General features: G+C 35.5%; 1 long non-coding RNA gene across 1 annotated transcript; it reads left to right on the top strand.

Moving 5' to 3' along the window:
* Nucleotides 1-9,323: 9,323 nt before the first annotated feature.
* LOC138066180 (uncharacterized) lies at nt 9,324-16,284 on the top strand. The gene is made up of 3 exons (XR_011139421.1): nt 9,324-9,404; nt 15,928-16,051; nt 16,149-16,284. It is a non-coding gene; the product is annotated as an uncharacterized lncRNA (long non-coding RNA).
* Nucleotides 16,285-18,358: the final 2,074 nt, after the last annotated feature.

Below are 18,358 nucleotides of genomic sequence, written 5' to 3'. Positions count from 1 at the left end.
AAATCTCCTGGCCCTAAGAAATGTTTGGGGGTTTGGAAGTTCTAAAAATTGTGGAAATTGTTGTGCATCTTGTAGAAGGTTGTAATAGCTTTAGTTGTTTTGCTTTGTAAATTAATAGATTGTATTGAGAAACTGAAAGCTAGAGTACGTGACCTTAAAAAAAAAAAAGTCATTTATTTATTTTACAAAAACTGAAGCAATCCTGAGATGTACAAACTCCCTCTACTCCACCCTTGTTGTTCTTCCTGGATTAAATGGTATGAAGTAGTTTACTTTCCTGAGAACCTGAAAATATTTTTAAAGCATATCAGCTGCTTGAGGATTAATATTTCACCCAAAAATTTCTAAAAGATTTATCTCGCCTTGGATATTGTTGCTTTTAATTTATCATTTTGTTATATTTCCTCTTTTGACACCTCAGTGTTTGACAGTGCTTAATTTTTGTTTTAGGAAAAGCAAAGTTTTCACGTTCCTTTCATTTCTTGGCATCTGTTAATACCAGTAAGGAAGTCAGCTATGATGGTGGCTTTTCAGGCATGTTGAATTGAAATAGCTTTCCCTTCCCTCTGGTTTGCAAAATTATATTCACTTTTAATGTCCGGATCATGGAGTGTCTGCTAAAGTGAAAATTCTTGTTAGCTGTAGAACAAATAGATACACTTAAGCTAATGCATTGCCTGGTATGGAATAAAGGATAGTAGAGAAGGTGATGGTTCTTGTCCTCTGTCTCATGATGAATTTTCAGATGTTTTGGAATGTTTGTTTAGTTTTAGAGAGGATGAGGGTAAGCAATTCATCCATTATACAGATCTCTGGTCTTTTAAAAATGAATAACATTCATTCTTGAAATAGATAAATGTTTGATCAGGCCTAGATTGACATTTCCTCTTGCTGGGTACATTCCTCTTCGTGAGTAGATGCTAGCAGAGGCCGAAAATAAACTGAAGTTCATGGGTGTGGGTCAGACACATTTCCATTTGCATTGGCCTCAAGTTGCTTGACTTTGGTAAGTACTTTTTAAAGTCTGATTTCATGTTAGAACTTATGATATCTGCCACTAACATGGTGGAAAATGGACTGGTAGAGTTTGAATTATGCATTAAAAAGTCTTTTTTTCACCTCTCCTTCATCATGTGATGTAGATACTATTCTCGCTTCCTTTTCCCTCCTCTTTCTTTCCCTTTTCTTCAAGAAAACATCGAAGGTGATAGCAGCAAGGTAAAACTTAAAAGATGACAGGAAAAAGTGTATGTAATCTTTCCAATAGCATAAGGAGATTTGCTGGGACTTTGACTTTCATCCAAGCGTAGACTGCTGTATTTTGTTTTACATTCTGTGCGTATTTTTTTTCCTTAGGATATTCAAGCTGTTATATTGAAATGAATGAAAAGTGAATGGTGTTGAAAAAAGTTTCACATGTTTTATACATAGTTTTACAGTGTGAATGTAATTATGCGCTTGTACAAAAAGACTTAGGGTTGTCATTTTTCATCTTTAAATGGATTTCATAAATGCTTATGTTATCTGATAACTTTGAAAGTATATTCTGTAGCCCTAAATTGCACTATAAGCCAGACTGTACAAATGAATAGCTAGCTTGAGTTTCCATTAACCAAGAATGATCAGAACTGAAGTGAATGTTTTTGTCAGCTGTGAACATCAGTATTTTCTGCCTCAACTCTAGTTACGTAAATCACAGTGCAGATTGACTCATATCTTGTACCCTTCTCAATGTGCAAAATTCCTTGATTGAATCAGATTTTTGTCCAACAATGGTTTTAGCAGATACTAGAAGAGAGAATAGAAAGCAATGTTTATAGAGTCTATTTCTTCCTAATCTTGGGAATTTTGTTTGTAGGCTGAAGGGTGAGAATTGTGCAATTAGACTTCCTGTCCTGTAGAAATGTGAATGGCAGCAGTCTAATTATATCTTGTACATATATATGATATATTTTTAAATTGTATGCTTTGTCGTTACGTTATGACAAGGTAAGGGAAAAATCAGGCATGTGTTTCTGTTTATTTCTTGCTGGATCCTTTATCTTTTTATATTTTTAACTAAATCTTTCTAGCCATCAATCATATAGAAGGCTCTCCCTATTTATAATCATTCTCTTAGCTTTTCTGTTTATGCCATGCTCTTTTTCAGATTTGTCTGACAGACAAAATACATTCTTGAGGCGTGTTCTCTCTCTTTCTCTCAATGCAGCAAAGCTATGGAGAGTCAACATGTTGTTTGTTCCTCCCTAGAGTATAGTTCAGATTTCCCTCTTTAAATTCTCCTGTTTAACAGTTCTTGATTTGTCTTTTTTCTTCATATAATTCAGCAGATATGGTACTTACAGTTAATACCTGCTGATTTTTATTTTTCCAATGATAACCACACCATCTCTTCCAGCTCAGGCAGAGCCTCATTTTTATTATATCCACATAAGAGCTATGATCCAAATACTGTTTCCAGGCTGTCTCTCTAGCCTATTAATGTGAGGATGTGGTACCTTAATTTAGGATATTGTTTCCTTTGCTTCCCGTATAATAGATTGTCTATCATTTGTTTCCTACCCTGGCTATGCATACAGTATTTCCTTCTCTATCTCCGTACTCATAGCCATCATCCCTTTCAAATCCCTGTTAAGTCTCCATATTTGTATTTTCCCAGACGCTATTGGTCACTTTCTGCTAGTAGCCTTTAGGTTTACTTTCCACTTCTGAAGAAGTTTATTTTGTCTTAAATAAAATATGACTCTTGCTTTTTGATGGGAGACCAAAGGTAAACAGAAGGACAGGTTCTGTATATTTGTTGGTCTTTGATGGTTACGGTGGGAATGTGAAACGACTCAGGTTGATAGTTTGACTCATGTGCTTGAAGCTTTATGGAGTCTTAGACGTTCTGAAGCCGGAAGGGTTGGTTGGATAACGTCATGAAACTGAAAAGCTTGAGAATTAGGCACATAATTAATGTAGCAGAAGGAAAAACAAGCTGGAGATACTGATATTTTGCCCATATTTAAGATAATCCAGACAATCTAATGAAAATATAGAATGCAAAATATTTTTGGTTACAAATTAGGCACGCGAAGTATAAGGAAAAGTTTCAAAATTACAGCTTTTCAATCTGTCTTGTTAAATGAAAGTACTTAGCATTTTCAAGCAATGAATCAGTTTCCTCTGATAATATTAAGCTATAATGATGCCAAGAAAGATGGCTTGTGTCTAGTATAGGGCTCTGTTGAAATGTCAATGATATTTGATTTTCATGGCTTGTGTTGAGGTCAGATGTTGGCATTGCTCTCTTTTCAAGGACGCTGCGCAGGAGGGGGAAAGAAGATGAGGGAACATTTCTGAACTCTGAAGAAAGGATGATGTGACGGGACACAGGGTCAAGGCATATAGGCAGCATGTGCTGTACGAAGTGCTACAATTGAAGAACCGGTAATTGTCAAGTCAGTAGGTTCATAAGCTTCACTCTAGTTTCAAAATCACTCACTTATAAGAACCAAAACTCATTTACATTATGCTAAATTAGCTTATCATCAGTTCCTTCACATTTTGGAGATCAGCAGCAGCTGAGATCTCATGCATTATGGAGGCAAAATACTTGCAATTACCAGAATCTTGCCCCATGCAAATCTCTGGCTCGTGTGAATTCCTGCAGTGTGGAATTTACTGCCTGACACAAGGGTAAGTTTTACCTGTATCTTTTGCAATCTGGCCTGTTCCAGAAGAATTTGTCTATAGCACTTAAATGCTCCTGTGGAAGACTGTAGCTCCTGATAGGATCAGGTGCAGCTATAAACTCCCCCTAAAACTCCCAGTGGTGTTAGGCCAACTATTAAAAAGAAACCTAAAGCACAAAAGTAGTATCACATATTGCTGTATGCTGCCAGACTTTGAGAGGTGCAGGCAAGGCAGTGAATGAGCCGTTACTTGTAGGAATGGGTAGAAGGGTCCTGTGCATCTTAGGTAGGGAAGACAAGCATGGACTGGGGAACTTCAGACCTTCTTTTCATTGCATTTTAGCTCCCAAGAAGAGTGCTGAAAGTAAATGAGAGAGTACATAAAGAAATGTGTGAGGGAAGGTAGACAAAGGAGCATGGAGGAGGGTGCCCAATGAGTTATGGGAAGTCTTAGAATGAGGCAGTAGCATTTCTTTCCTTAACTGAAAGTACCGAAGCAGAAGATATAACTTTCCTGTTAGTCAGTACAGTAGACTGAGAAGGATTTGTGAAATGCATTTAGAGAGTATCTTGGAGCCAAAAGAAACTCTTTGACCATAATGCTGAAGGAGCATGGGAAAAGGACTTATCTGGCAGATTTAAAGGATAGTAGAAGCTGATAGAGGGAAAGAAAGAAGTTTTACTTTTGACATGCGGGACTGGAAGATTCTCTAGCTTGCTGCTCTTCATTATGATTACGGTTACCAGATATAGTATTCATTCTGCTTGCTTTTTATAACCGTTCCACCAGTTGCATTTCAGAGGTGGCCATTAAGGACTCTTGTACATTAAGCTCATAAAACACTTGAGATGATTGTATACGCAACACAGTTTTGCTGCTTGTTAACACCAATAGGATCTATTCTACTAGCAAAGACTTTCCTTTGTGCAAAGAAAGACTTAAAGAAGAGAAAAATTTCTTGCCAGAAATCTTATGCCTTTGTGACTCTACCACTGGGACATATAAAACAACTGTTTATGAGGTACAACAGTCAAGAATGAGCTATTTTAAAAAAATCTGTCAAAACCACATTCACAGGCCACAGCAGCAGTGAATGACAGTAAAAAATAATCCTTCCAGCACAATATTAAGAACCATATCTTCCCAACAAGTCTATGCAGTAGGATTTATTTTATTTTACAGATGAGGGATAGAGAGTGCTCTCCATCTGGCAGATAATACAACTTCTTTAAGTGTATAGCTGAGTTCAACTACACTAGCTCTATGCCCAGTTTAGTGCTTTAGCAACATGACCAGCCAATTGCTCTGGATATGGTTACCTTTCCTTTTCTGGCAGTATCGCTGACTCTGCTCTCCCATCCTCTGACCTTGGTCATAAATTCCCCAGAGGATCGGGCTGAAAGGCACCTGGAGCAAATTTGTGGCTTTGGGAGTATCTCACTAGTGAATGCGTATACAGGCAGAATTAGTTGTGCTAAAACTCATTAAAAAGTCATTCTCATTTGTGTTCGCCTCTGCACTGTATGGCAGAATGGTGGTTCTGTAGAACATTTGGGAGATTCGTGTTGTTACTTTCCGGAACGATGATCGCTATGACATTAAGGTCTCTTGCACATGCAAGACAGGCAGCAAGAGTCTTTAACCAATAATACTTAGAGCATCGTAGGAAAAAAATTCATAATGCTGGCAGGACGTTAAGGATTTCTGTGATAATCATTAAATAATTTCTTAAATATAAGAGAGTCTTATATGCTTAATACAAAGCTCAATTGCTTAAACAGTTCCTAAAATGACAGAAATGCTAACCTCATTGAAGTTTGTAGGTGGCACCATAGATGGCAGTGGATGTCAGAATTAAAGGGTGTGAATAATCACTTCATGGTCAGATTTGATCCCAAGGCTTCAATCTTACTACTTTTTCAGTTTTAGACTCTTGTTGATAGCACCCATGCTAATTTGAGCTGTATCAAAGAGCAAGAGAGGCTGTGATACTTTTCTGTTAATAATGAAAATCAATGTCCTAGAATATAACTATATATATATTTTATATGTGTGTGCGACTGAGTATGTGTGTATATATATATTTTAAAAAGAATTGGGCTATGCTTGAATATTATTGGGGCTTTGCAAAGCTTAGGTTAAGAGCAAAATGAAAGAAAAATTCTGTTAGGAAAGACTGGTATATCTAGAGATCACAGGGTTTTTATTTTGGAAGTGCAGTGTTTATTTGAATATGGCTAGTATTTTTTAAAAAAAGTTTTGTTAAATTACTAACAAAAGCAGAAGAATAAATCCTTTTAAATATTAAGCAAAAATGATTTGATGGAAAAGGAGAAACTGCAGGCTTTGTCTCTGTACAAAGATAATGGAAATTGTTCTATACTTACTGTTACTGCAGACATTTATCATGAATTCAAATTACCAAATGAGGACTTACATAAGCCTGGCACTGTATCAGATGAAATTACATTTTTGAACTTCTTACAGAGCATTTTGGTTACACGTAATAAAGCCAGAAGTCAACTTGGCCTTGAAAAATAGCTATTTCCCTGCAAAATATAAAAGAAATCATCTCTGTCCTAACCAACATGGGTTATAGCCACACATTTCCAGATGTGAATACCACCCACTGAGAAAAGCTATCATGCTACTTCCTGCAAAAAGACCCAGTTCATCTCACTAACGTTGTGAAATAATGTTGGAGAAGAGGGTGAAAACCATATTTTCTTCTATGATTAAAGATAAGACTAGCCTTATTAGTAGAAGTCCTAAGAGTAATGACAGCATAGTGAAATAGGACTTTAGGATTATGTTGATTTCATAGCTAGGGAAAATAAGAAAAAAAAATCATTAGAGACACTGATCACAGTTACCACTCTTTTCTTGAAGGTAAGAATTTAAGCAGCCCTGAAGTAATTTTCAGTTTTCTCAAAGTGAAAGAAATTTCTTCTAGTAGTATGATATTTTCCATTGATTTCAAGCATAGTTGTGAAGAGGAAACTTTCTCCTTTAATGAACATAGGCATTTAAGACTTTGAACCATCTCTTTAACATGTTTTGTTAATCCTACACTATTGATTGTGGAGCACTAACCACTTTTTCACCAGCAGTGGGGTGGACACTATTAAACTGTCTCATTGACTCATTTGATAAATCACAGAAGCAATCAATGGACAATCCGATTGTTCAGCCTCTCTGGACCTTCATGTGACACAGATCAAGTTCATGGGGAGGACAATGGGGAGTTATAGCATGCACAGAGCAGGGACCAAGATGGACTATTGACAACTGGTATCAGAACAAGGTTGTTAGTCCATGCCGGTCCATCTGCCACACACAGCAAGATGCCTTTCCTGTTCCAAGCTTTGGAGAGAGGAACATGGAAAATATTCATGATGAAGAATAGCTGGCCTCAATTCGCTACAGATAAGAAAACAGGTGCTGATAAGAAGGGGAAGAAACCAGCATGAGAAAGGGATTGGAGGAAACGGAAAAAGTAAATAACTTCTGCAGTGTTGGACAAATGAGATTTTGTCTGCTAAAGAAGTGTCTCATGAAGCCACAAATAAAGTTAAGGGTTACAACAGAAAGCTGCAGGTGGAGGAGAATGCACAGAAATTTATATAAATGATGTAGGCTTTTGAAATATACAGTAAGGAATGTAACATAATTTGGTACAATGATCAAGAGAATAGTGTTAAAAAAATTTCGGTTACAGCAAGGGAAGGAGCCTTATATTTTCACTAAAACATTTTACCCAAATTTTTATTCACGTGAATCAATGAATATTCTCTAACAGCATTCAGTGTTCATACTCTTATTAAACATTCTTCAAATATTCTAATAAGTGGGTTTTTTTACATTTTAATGGCAGAAATATGCATGAAAAAGTCACAGCTTATGTAAAAATGGAAGTATTTCCAGTAGGAAAGGCTGTAAGAATGAAAATATTTGATTTTATTTGTGTTTAAAACTTCTGAAATTTTGAATATTAGAAGTTAAAAGAACTTCACCTTAAAAATTCAAAAAATAGGTTAGAAATCTGTTTTGACTTATTTATTTATTTATTTATTTAATTTACTACCAATTGTTTCACCCTCAATTATTAGGGAATCTTAACCAGTTTGCAGGTTGGTCATAAGCGTAAAAAGCCACTATTCTCTCCAACTATTTTCTAAACAATTTACCCAATCTTTTTCTTCATTAGTATGGTCAGCATGTATCTTGTAGACCTCATTCTAAAACATCTTCTCTTGTAGTAATGTGACCTGGCTGCATCAAACCTAATGAGTCAGAGGTAGTACTTCTTTGAAAAGTAAGTAAACCAGCTTAGGCAGAGATTAATGCATTATTTATTCATTTAAAATGAGTGCTCTTTGCTTTCCTTGTTTGTTTTTAGTAAAAGCTAATGTTAGATGCTTTGCTTAGCTGTTGTGTGGCTGCTTCAGACCTTGTGATGCTTGTGATTTATGATGTTTGGCATAAATGTCTTTTTTTTTCCTCATTTTATAGCTGAAGGACAGGGAAAAGATTCTCTTGTTTATAGTGGTTAGAGAAACAATGCATTTGCAGTAAAACCATACTATTTTTCTCAAATTTTCTTGGTTCATGAATAGATGTCAGGAACCTCCTACTTTAATAGTGGCCTTCACATGCATGCGTGCAGATTAAAAGGCTTCGTCATGTGAATAGCTGCATCCTGAGGTTTTAGGCTTCTCCTTGTCACCATATTTGTATGCTTACAGAGAAAAATCAAGTGCTTTCTGGCACTTCTCTTTCTTTTTTTTTTTTTTGGTAGGAGTTTAGAGATTCAGAGGAATGTTATTTTGTAGTATAGTAGTTAGTAGCTGTTGACTTTATAATTAATATGAAACAGGAACCAAAATCTGGATCAGAATATTTTTAAGAAGCCACTGTGAACAAGTAGCAATTATTTTATCCTTAATAAGAAAGTGTTTGTGCTGCAGGTAAAATTTTTTCATCTTAGTTTCCGTCTGTGGTAAGGAGGGAAGTGCTGAAGATCCAAAAGTTTGTTATTTTTATGGAACGGAGTACTTATGAATTTTTCAATCTGATGGTATATTTCTTATATGTGTGCAATAAAAAGCATACAATAAATGAATATCTAAAACAAACAAACAACATCTAGTGAAATACTTCCATGCTAAGATCAAAACAGTGTTCAAAAACGACGACATGAGCCTCACCAAAAAGCAGGCCTGGTAGCAACCATAAACCTACCAATATAACTGCCAAAAGAATCTAGCAGGACGCCAAGTAATACCATTGAGAAAAACTTTCCAGAGCTTTGCATGCGAAATTTCTGACAAACGTCCAACTGCATGCAGAAAGGTAATCGTCCCTCACTAGCGGCCTTGCTGATTTTTGAAGGAGCGCTGAGCTCAGTATTTCACATAGCGCACGCTGGGTAACAACACAAAAGGATCCCGGATACCACGCTAGCTCTTCTCTAAGAAAAAAGCAGAAGTATTATAACTGCAATTAACAGCCAACCTCTTTCGATGCAGTCTAATTTTCTGACACCTCCTTCTGCTAATTCTTCCTTCTGTCGAACTCTTAAGTATCTTCCAAGTTTGGGGGATGGCCCACAGAAGTAAGCTTTTATTGCTGTATTTTTTTTTCTTCTTTTTGGGAAGATGAATGAGAGGATCCTCAGTGCTCATAGAGGAAATTTGACCACTGTAATTCCAAGCAGTGAAAATTAGGTGAGATTTGTTTACCTCTACTATATTAAGCAGTGAATTATGCCTAGTATTAACAACACTGAATAATGCTGACAGGCTGTATGTCATAGCTGATTCTATGTTATCAATTTTTAACTAATTGTACGGCAGCTTTAAGATCCTCAGGGCAGGTGCCATTATGACTCTAAAATCTGGTATTTCTCAGAACAGCTGGTTTTGCTTGTTGTAATTACTACTAGGGGAGTAATACCGTATGCAGGAGCTGCTTCTGTAGGGCTTTACACTGAAAGGTAAGAAGTGGTAAGTCATAGTTGCTATTGCTAGTCGAAGGGGTGATAAATGCTGCCTGGAACAGGCACAGTTTAAACATTGATGTCTTAAGAGAGAGCGCCTGAGTGAGAACAAACATCTGTGGATACCGTGGGGAAGCGGCAGCAGCTACCTATCAAGGTTTTACAAACCCGCTCAGGCTTGTGCTCAGCTTATTGACAGCTGTCAGTCAGCTTATTGACAGATTGTTGCTTAGCATCTTCTGGAGCCCATCTCCTCCGATTTCCCGCTAGGCTGTCGAGGCCTGCTATTTTGATATGTGATTTTCCTGCCCACCGTTTTATTTATCTCACCAGCCACATGATGGCAGCAAAGTATTAAGGAACCCCAATTGCCTCCTCCATCATCAGGCAGGATGATACCTTTCTGCTTTGAGATTTTAGGCTGATCAAAATGAAATCCGGAGAGAAACTTCAGTAGAAATAACAATATTAAGAACAGCTACTCAAAGAATAAAAATATAAGGCCTAGGTAGACTATGTACGCTCATCTGTGAATACTGCCTTGCTACCTTGTTAGCTATAAAACACATACTTGCTATGTTTGCATATTCATATCCAAGAACTGTTTTCATGTCTGCAGGTTTAGAAATGTCAGTCCAATAAAAACAAAAACTAATTTCTTTTATAACATCAGATTTTATTGTGATCTGCATAGCCACAGCTCTTGAAAGAGGCTGAAATACAGTAATCTCTATTAAGCCTGATACAATCCAGAGTAGTATATCTCAAGTTATGGGTTTAAAAATTTACCACAAATCTGGAAGAGATATACCTTACTGCCATTTTTTAAGCCTACATGCATAAAGAAATTTTACATAACGTAGTCAAAACACACAAAAAATTAACAGAAAAAAAGTAGACCTGCATAAAAGACCTTGAGAGAAGCAAGGAGAAATGGAAAATAGAGGGAAAAAAGAGAGGAATTAAGCTGAAGAGCTTGTATATTTGTTAATAAACCTATTTTTTTCTAACCGAAGGAATCTATGATGCCTTAAACAAAGGGATATAGAGGTAAAAAGTGAATTATGTCAGACCTACAGAGTAGCTGACACTTTAAGTTCATACTATGAAGACTATTTTGGCTGAAGCAAAATGCTTCCAGTTTTATGTATGAAATGCCCACTACTGGCAATTTCTGAGTTCCGTTCTGACTCTAATAATTTTATTAACAATCTCTGTCATTATTAGTGCCAGTTGAATATAACGAAAAAAATCATATTATGCAGTGAGCAGATGCAGAATTTGATGAATATGATATCATTTTGTTATTTTTTCTCAACATTTAAATATAAAATATATTTGTATTTAGTGCAATGACATTTATAGCCAGTTAAAAAAGAGAAAAAATATGTTTCTTATGATAGGTTCATGTAGCAGTTACCTAGCAATTTATGAATACCTGGAGAGGTAAAGTACTTTCTTCCCCACGCCCTTCCATGTTTTAGATGTTATAGGGAGATTCTGAAAAAATCATAGAAAGTGCTGTATTCCCACTGTATTGAAATTCCCAGAGAAGTTATAGAAATGTGGACTTGTTTAATAAGACTGAGCAAGACCGCTGACTGCCACACTTGTGAGTCTGAGCGGCTTTATACCAGTGAAGGGAAATAATTGCAGACATGATTCCTTGCTACGTGGACAAAACAACTTTCTACGTGACCTGTATAGACCATCTCCCACAATACATGCACTTAGTTTCACAGCGGTTCATCCATTACGTCTCTAACTGGATATGACATTTTTCTTAAGCTTATATAGATTAAAATGAAATATGAATGCATAGAATAAGAAATTGCTATTAGTCCCTTTGAAAAATGTGCAGAAACCATCCATATTTTCATCTCTATGCAAAAGATAACGCACACACGCAATCTCAATCCCTAATTATTTAACTTGAATATACAAAAGTAATTAATTTCTATGGCTGTTACTTGAAAAGAATTTTTTCATGGTCGTATTTTTAGCGTGTTCAAAAGAAAGTTAATATCCTCTAAAGCATGTGTAAAAACTTGGCTTTGGGGAGGAAGATTGTTTGTCTTTTGCAGATGATCATCTTTGGAAACATCAAAATAATCTCTGATCTTATTTCTGTACCAAGGAATTAAGATAATAGCTTTTATAGTGATCTGTCAAATCTAAGAATCGAGAGCAGAAATACAGGTTATTTTTGTACTTATATCTTTGTAAACTCCTGAGCCACAGGAGTTCCTCAGTTATTAAAAAGAAACCATTGCTTGAAGTATGCCATAGCACTTTTTATTATTCCTTTTTATTTTAGAGGAATAGGCATAGTAGGATGCATTTGGCAGGGCTTACATAGAAGCCTGTTTTGGCTCAGCAATTGTTAAGCGCATACTAGCTAAATACCAGGAGTTAAAGCCTCAAAAAAAATCCACTCATCTTAGTTACCACAGTCAACCAGATATGTTTCTTATCACCAAGCATCTTTTGCTTTTTGTGGCTAGTCTTTATATTCTGCTTTCGCTAAGCTATCTAGAGGTTAAATAGGCACTTTACAGCTTTGGTGTATACAAATTGTACTGACAGGTTTATGACTCGTGACTAAAATTAAATAACCCTGTTCTTTTAACTAATGCTGAATTATATGGAATTATAGAGCATTATAATTTATATTTGAGAATTTTTCTGTTTTATAATTTTTACACATTTCTATCATAAAGCATAAAATGTCAGATATTCTCCCCGCTACTTTCTTCTCAATTCCATTGGCCTTTTAAAAATATTTGCTCTCTAAGGAGTTGCTTAGAAAGGGTGATATGAACTACCAAAAAAACTTATACAAAGCCAAAGGGCAATGAAATGAATGTTACTGTGCCACTATTTTGAAAGTTACATTGAGCTTACATATGATTAGTTCTAAAGAATATTTTTCAAAATGAAAAAAAAATCACATGGTTTCTTTTTAGTTAGATTTGGAATATGATTCACGCTATCTCAAATTCTCAATTTCCAAATTTGAAAATTAAGAGAAGCCATCTTTAGAACAGCCCACCTACAGCTGTGTGTTTTGTGGTGAAATGCAACTTCATCCTCCAGGTAAAAGGTACTGGAAAATCTATATAGTATAATATGTGCTATAACATAATATGATGGAATGGTAATCATAGACTACAGGTCTATAATAAAGAACAGCTCAGAGTTAATGCCATTAATTCCTCTTAAACTTATGTGTTTCCTAATTTATATGTTCTTAGTCAGCTCAAGTTTAGTCTTGTAGTTAAGCTCATAAAGTTAGGCTTAATGAATGAGTCTCCTCCATAACATCTCAATTACAAGGATGCTGCTGGTGCCACAGGGTCTTCACTGAATGTAATCTGCAGTCCCTTAGGCAAGTTGTTGCACTGAGTCCTCAGGTAACATAATTATGAAATTTTGTAATTTACTATTCTTTGTTCACTTTATAGTATTTTCTGATCAGCAGCTATACTCTCAATCTAAAGATTTAGTGTGGCTTTTATTTCTCTCTCTCCTTCCCCTTCCCCAAGGGGTCTGTAATCTAGTTCAGATTTCCGTTGCATGCCTCTAAAGTGCACGTAGTCTGCACTAATGCCAAATCTGTTCGGTAGAAACCCTTGCAAGACTATGACAAACTGAAGGAACTACTCAAATTTGGATCAGGTGCCGAGGCTGTGAGCATAGGCATTTTTGTGATTTTTGTAGTCATCAAGCAGCAACTTTACATGTTATTTTGTGGTAGCTCAGGGTTTATTTACTCTTTTTTTTTTTAGATTTTAAATCAGAAAGATTTTATCCGCTTTGGAGTGTTTGTAGAAACAATTTCCTTTCTCAGACAGTGATAGGTCTGAATCTAAAAATCTTTTCCTGTGTTTAATGCTTTTACAGTCACTGTCTTGTCCACGTTGGGTACAGGTGGCTAAGGAAACCTGTGCTAACCTAGCGGGCTTCCGATTAGAATTCACTAGCTGCATCACAAAATAATGGGCTACATTTTAAGGACAGTGTTGTGCATCTCTCTTAAAATTTGAGGCTTTTGAAAGAAAGGGAAATGTTTATGAAAGTGAAAGGATATTACCAAAAGTACTATTTTTTCTTATGTCTCAAAAGGAATATAATATAATATTGATATTACAAGTATTACACACAATATACTTCTGCAGATTATATCTGTGGGATTTTTCTGGTTTTATTTTTGATATCTTCATAGCATTTCTTAATATTCAAACCTATGTGTAATTTAAAGTTAAGAATGTTAAATTTGTTCTCAATAAAATCCAAAATCTGAAAGGCTGTCCCAAAGATAAATGGCATACCATTTTAGAGCTGGCTGAATGCCGAATTTTTAATTTGAGTATCGGTAATATTTTTGAAAACTTTCTGTAAAATAGAAATGAGAAGAAAGTTTTTTTAGAAATATCTCAATGGAGTTGCAGTATGTCTAGACTGTAAGATGGACAGGCCGTTCTGTGTCTAAGCAGTCCTGGGTCATCTTAGTAGAGCTGCTCTTAAGTCTCTGACCAAGAAAATCCTCCAGCTACCTGGAAAACTGTAGATCGGTAATAGAATCAATGCTCTTGTCCATTTTATTAAAGAATTCAAAAAACAGCTAGAATTTCCAATCTTCTGCTTAAAATATTAACAAATAGCCCAAATCAAGACTGAGAATCAACACAGAATTCTTTGTTGGCCAAGTTTTTGGTTTATATAAAAACTGCAGTCCAGTGAATACTCTTTTGAGACAAAGTGAGGAGATCTAAATGAATGGGTAGCTAATCCGTACTTATTTTAAAATGTTAATGTTGTCTTACAAATTGATATGTGAGATTTTTGTTTGTGAATTTCTGTTCAAAGCCATTCATTTACTCTTGTAAAAGTACATGCTGCAAAATCTTCTCTTAACTTTCTTGCGGGAGAACAGCTACAAGAAAAGTGTTATCAAATCTTACTTAATAAATGAATGTTTTTTTCTACTCCTTCCCTAAAAATAATTTAATCAAAGCAGGCTATTAGTTCTAATTCTAATCTATTTTTAATTATGGCCTTCCACATTTTCCTTTTTTGAAATGGGGCTGAAAAAACAATGGTTTCAAGAAGTTTCATATGATCTCTACTGAGCTTTTAACGTTACTTGCTTTTAACACTAAATATTACCTTACTGGAAATTATAGTCAGTTACTCTTATTGGTTTAAACTGATGCTGGTTCGGACTAATTTTGATTAATCTATCATTTATTTGTTCAGCCAAAAATGATTTCTGGATATTGCTGGAAATATTGGTCATGTTTCTCGGTTACTCTTGGGAAGTGTTAAATGAAGCAATTGGAGGCAATCTGATAGGCTTAACGACTGTCATGTTGCTCATGGGTTTACTCAGCATTATGTTACATAACCGAGATAGTCGCAAAGAGTGTCAGATAAAGGGTTGATTAGTGGTATGGCACCTCTGGAGAGAAAGTAATTACACTTTCTTTTTATGCTATGGCAACAGCTATTCAATCTCAGCAAGAACTTCCTTCATTTAGCCTTTATTTTAGCAGGATTTAATGCAGCTTCAGGAAGGAGGAAGGCTTTTTTAAAATATGGGATTTGACTCAGTGGATGAAATGTAATGGTTATGCCTTTTCTCTGAGCAGGTCAGTACTTCTTGTGAGGTAGGTCCTCCATCAGCAAACTATCTATGAGGAAACTTTTTGTGTGAATCTTCCTTCTCCTGTAATGCTTTTTGGCTTCAGATTCTTGAAGATGATTCAGAGGAAGTAGCTGATTTAGACTTGGAACGGTGGTCACTCAGTTTACGTATTCTTTGAAAGACTACGCACACATAAACACAAGTTTTGATAGCAAGCTTTCAGTAGCTTCAGGGAAAAATTAACCTTTTATCCTTTTAAGTAGCATCTACGTTTCTAAATAGTAAAGCACCTTCAGTGTCTTCCACTGTAATAGATATGAATCATATCAAAAAGGAATTTTATCCTATTACTTCTAGTCTGCAGTTTTATAGGAGGGTTAATGATTTTTATATGCATAAAATGAATATTAGTCTACAAAATCTGTGTGTGAATATTATTCCATAAATAATATTTTGATTGAATGCAGGGCAACGTTGCATTTAAGCTGATTACTTCAAATGTTGTTGTTCAGAGAACTGCAAACCAGTAGTTACACTGAATGTGGGGGAATAGGAGAAATAATGTGATCCAGAAACTGTATCTTAACTTGTCTAACCTCAACAGGACGTAAATTTCAGAACGATTTTGAAGGAAAGCTCTTAAAGGCATGAAAACTGGAAACATGGATAACAGGAAAAAATGCAGCACAACCTTACTAAAGTAATCACTACAGATCACTACAAATGGGGTAAGCAAACTTATTTCATTAAAAATGTCTGATAATTTGTAGACAAAAATCTATTAACAAATTAAAAAAAAGAATTCTCTGATGTTTTGTGACACAGCTGTTATTCAAAGGTCCATAGGAAACTCGCTGAAGATGGAGAATAATAAAACGATGGGAAAGGACCTATGCTGGCAGAAAGTGACAGTGTTAAGTGTTGGAACCTGGCTTGGACTCAGTCTGGGATGAGGTTATAAATGGTGAACGTTAAGGGTGAGTTTTGAAAACATTCTCGTTTAACGATTTTGTTAATGGCCTTAGCACAAAAAAATAGGTGTGCACTGATTAAACTGGCTGTCAAAACAGGGAACTGATTTGAATGACTTTGAGGACCAATATAACAGAAATGGGTTAAGACAGAATAGCACAGTCATAATCTTAGCAACTAGCAATAAGACTATCTACTCTAGGCTTATAGCACCTATAGCCTGTATTTGCCAGAAGCAACAGGTAGGAAAACCCTGTGTGATAGCTCATCATAGAGTGATTGTGAGCCATACAGAGGAGGTAGTCATGAAAAAGTGATTTGGAGTTTACTGGAGAAAATATTTCTAATAGCAATTAGAAATATAGTAATGCTATTGTTCAAGGCTGTGCAGAAGCTGTGTGCAGCCTCAGTAACTCCTATAGAAAAATGCATGCCATGTGAAAGAGGGGTATAGGTATAACTGTTATATTGATCAAGGGAATGAAAAGACAATTATAAGGGACTAGAATAGAAGCTAGCTTGTTTGGTCTGGCAAAGCTAAGGCTGTGAAAGGGGTAATGTATTTGTCAGGATTATAAAACTCCTTGGTGGAGCATATATCATAAAAGAAAGAGATACATATAAACTAACAGGTAGTGTTTGCACAGGCAGAAACAGGCACAAACAGGCCATGAATACATTTATCTCCAAAAATTAAGGAAAGCTTTAAAATATTAAAGCAATGAGGTTAACTTCTAATTGGAGTGACTACTTTCAAGATATAGCTCAGTATATTTACAAAGAGAATTATATAGCACAGCATCTGCAGAGGTAGGTGTTTGAAGTCAATGAACCCACAAGGCTTTTCCAGGCTTACACTCATAAACATATCCAAGACACATGTAATACTACTTTCAGGTTCCAGACTAATTCAGGTTAGTCTCAGAGGAAGATAAATGATTGATTGATGTACAGCCTAGGAGAATGTTACTGCAATTTTATATACGTTATAACTCAAGTTGATGAGGTTATCTTGATTTTAATGCACATCTTGACTTATGCTTTTCCTGACTTGTACCATAATTCATTTTGATATAAAACTGCCTTGTTTTGATTTAAAGTTAATCATTTTTGCTAGCTTCAGGAAAACTGGGTGTTTTTGTTCCTCTATAGACTGTCCACACACAGGGTTTTGTCAAAGTAACTAAAAGAGGTATAACTCATATACTGAGTTGCTTTTGCTCTTGACAAATCATAATTCAGACAAACCATAATGTACAAAATGTCCTTGCCTGGGGAGCATGCCACTTCAATCAGCGGCCATCATAAATAGAAAGGGCAGTAATGCCAAAATATTTTGAAAACAATTCATTTGGTATCCAATATATCATAACCAGATGGAAGAAAAAACCTACAGGGAAAAAATATCTATGATCTGGGAGCTTTTAGAAAGTTTCTGAAGGAAACCAAAATATTTAGTTTTTACTAGGAAAAAAATAGCATTTCTTTTATTTTTGAATTATGTATCTGAAACCAATTAATTATGAATGTATCTTAAATAAGGTAATTTATTTGCTGGATTCTGTCATTTACATAGGTTAGCTTTATATGTATTGAAGAAATAGAAGTTCATAGGCTAGTTAAATAGGCAGTAGGCTTAGTCCTCTCTTCAAACTATTCACGAGTTCTCCTTCACTGAAGACATAGTATTGACATATTCTCCCATTTTCTGGAATCATTTTAGAGATAATTGATCTGCTTACTATATTAACTGCTGGATTTAAATTAATTTTTACAAATGTCATCACTAATGTCGGTATGAAAATGTAAAATAATTATTCCTACTGATTTTTGACTGTAAGAAAGAGCAGTAGGCCCTGAACTCTGCTGCAAATAGGCTCTATTAAATTATCTTGTACTATTAAAGCTTTGCAAAATGACTGTGACGATTTGATATTTTTGTGTAGGTCTTTAAAGAGTGTCATCAAGATGTGAAATAAATTGGTCTGCCTACTTGATATCAAAGAGGGTAAACTGAGAAGCAGTTCTCATAGTACCAGAATGAAACTGAGGGAACTTCTTAG

Source organism: Struthio camelus, chromosome 2, assembly GCF_040807025.1.
Source record: "Struthio camelus isolate bStrCam1 chromosome 2, bStrCam1.hap1, whole genome shotgun sequence".
NCBI lineage: Eukaryota > Metazoa > Chordata > Aves > Struthioniformes > Struthionidae > Struthio > Struthio camelus.
The sequence above is the reverse complement of the archived record's forward strand: the minus strand, read 5'-3'. Positions and strand labels throughout refer to the sequence as shown.